At 38.7% G+C, this 2,756-nt stretch overlaps 1 non-coding gene across 1 annotated transcript; it reads right to left on the minus strand.

Annotated features, from left to right (window-relative positions):
* Window positions 1-821: 821 nt before the first annotated feature.
* LOC132620593 (small nucleolar RNA R71) lies at window positions 822-928 on the minus strand. The gene has a single exon (XR_009575034.1). It is a non-coding gene; the product is annotated as a small nucleolar RNA R71 (small nucleolar RNA).
* Between the last annotated feature and the right edge of the window lie 1,828 nt (window positions 929-2,756).

A 2,756-nucleotide genomic window follows, 5' to 3' on the forward strand; every position in this document is an offset into this window, starting at 1 on the left:
TTATATGTATAATTATGCGATAAATCTGAGACCATGGTTGGTCGTTATAAGATCCATATTGAGTTTGTTGTGAAATGAACATATAGCTAAATAATATGTATATGGGTGTCCAGGTCGAGCACCAGGCACGGCCTACTGGGTTGGGTCGTGACAATACGGACTGTAAACCAGTTTACGACCAGGTCTTCCTTCCAGTTTTGAACAACTGCAACCTCTTAAAACACGGACCGTAAATTGATTTACGGTCCGTAAACTGCATAGTCATCTTTCAACTTCTAAAACTTCGACTTTCTGGTAGATATAAATAGTTTTTGCTTTGATTGAAGACTTTTGCTTATTCCATCACACCTTGTTTGCTACTCTGTGTAAACCAGGTGAACATGAATCAGAATTAGCAAAATCAACGTGCTGGTAACCAGGGGAATCGGTTGAACAATCAGGCGAATGAATCAGATAATGAGAATATTTTTGCTGATCTTGTTTCGGAGGAGGACTATGCATCTGCTATTATTCAGCCTCGAGTTGGAGCTGCTACCGTTAAAATTGACTCCTCTCTATACCAGTTGTTGAAGCTTGAGGGATACTTTCGGAACTCTACCGAGAATGACCCTCAACGTCATTTGCAGAATTTTGTGGATGTGTGTGCTAATCACATGTAGAACAACGTTCCACAAGATGCTATTCAATTGAGGTTATTCAAATATTCCTTAATTGGAGAGGTAAGAACATGGTTTGTGAAGTTGCCCCGAAATTTGATTACTTCATGGGTAGAGATGGTGACTGCTTTTCTCACAAAATGGTACCCCCCTAGTAGGAAGGCTAAAATTCGTGACAAGATCTATGAATTTAAGCAGCGACCGGGGGAACAACTATATGAAGCCTGGGAGAGATTCAAGGAGTATTTACAGAAGAGTCTGAATCATGGTTTTCCGGATCACATATTAATGCAGAAGTTTTACCGAGGGTTAGATCCAGTGACGCAGTCAGTTGCTAATAATGTAGCTGATGGTTGTTTCATGAACAAATCTTATCGACGAGTGACCAACATACTTAACAAGCTGACGACTCATAATCAGGCTTGGCACTCAAATAATGCTGATGTGGTAGCGTATGGTAGTGCTATGATCCAGAATATAGTAAAGGAGAATAAGGATACCCAGCAAACATTGGCAGAACTTGCAACAAATATTTCCTTGCTAACAAAGAAGTTTGATGAATCCCAGATCAAGAAGGTAAATGTTTGTGAGGATGATACAGTTTTGCCAAAAGATGTACCATACTCAAGATGGTCCATTCCATGATAGGCCCCCTACGCAGGTTGAAGATGCTAATTATTTAAATAACTCTCAAGGGGGTTACCAAAGACAGAACTACCAAAGTGGTTACTAGAATCAGAATCAATGGAGACCTCAACAAGGTCAAGGTGCTTATAACAACTCAGAGAACTACAATAATAATTATGGTGGTGCGAACCAAGGGAGCTACAAGAACAGTAACAATTTTGGGAACAAGAGTTCCAATCCTTATATACCACCGAAAGGGCAGTCAACAGAGCAAGGTAGTTTGAAGGTTGAAGCAATGCTTGAGAAGATTCTGGCCAATCAGTCTAAGTGTGAGAGGACTTTACCTAAGCTAACAAAGACAGTGGGTTCCCATACAGCTGCTATTCAGAAGCTTGATGTTACACCTCGTAGTTCTGTACCTTGAGATTCATCGCATGATTAGTTGTCCTAATCTTTCAAATCAACATTATCTTCGAGGTTATACGATATTAGACATGTTTATTGTCATATTTTGTATTTTCATTCAACATATACATGAGTAAGTTGAGAGAAAAGAAATTTGGGAAAATATAAACGAGATGCTTGCTTACCCGACGTGCTTTCTTAACCTACTTACTTTCCGTCCTACTTGCTTGAGTAGGTGACATGTTAACGACAAGTAGGTTATGCACCTACTTAAAGTGTATGGACCTAGTTAAAAATAGAAAGCTAAAGGATAGAGATGGGCCGATCTGGGGGCAGCCCAATACCCATCAGCCCAAGCCCTTTTAGGAGACTATATATATACATATATCCCCTTATTTACACTAAGAAACAACATAAAAATCTCTCCTCACATTCTCAAGGTAGCAGCCCTCTTTCTCTTAGGGTTTATAAGTGTTCTTCTAATATTTCTTACAAAACAGCCCCTAAAAGCCCATAAACTCTAGGTGATTTACATCCCTTTTCAAGTTGATGTTGAAGGGAAGATTAAAGCTTGTTAGAATCTGAACCAAGAGCAATATTTATACAGAAAAGGTAAGGGTCAACCTTTTATTTTCTTCCCCCACGAACTGAATTGATTGGAGCACTTTAAAAGTGAGAAATTGGAAAGAGACCGCATAAAAATCAACTTTAAGTTGCTAGGTTTATTGAGCTGTTTTGTGGACTATTTTGTGTTGTTGTTGAGCTTTATCTTTTGCTACTGTTCCTATAAGTATTTGAAGGTAAAAGGAAGTGGAGAGACCCATATAATTGAAGAGTAGTAGGCTCATAGTTCGTCGTTACGTTTCAGGTCGATTAACACTAGTATGATAATCGTTTTGTGCGGAAGTGAACATATGTAGGAGCTGCTTTTGTTGTGAGTTAATTAAGGACTTCTAATCAAGGTAAGGTTTCAATTATTCATTATGTATATGAGCTAGCTGAAGTTTTACTTATATTGGCTTGTCAAGAATTTGTGAAACATCGACAAGAAGTCCTAGTCTATTGTTG

This window comes from Lycium barbarum, chromosome 11 (genome assembly GCF_019175385.1).
Source record: "Lycium barbarum isolate Lr01 chromosome 11, ASM1917538v2, whole genome shotgun sequence".
Lineage (NCBI taxonomy): Eukaryota > Viridiplantae > Streptophyta > Magnoliopsida > Solanales > Solanaceae > Lycium > Lycium barbarum.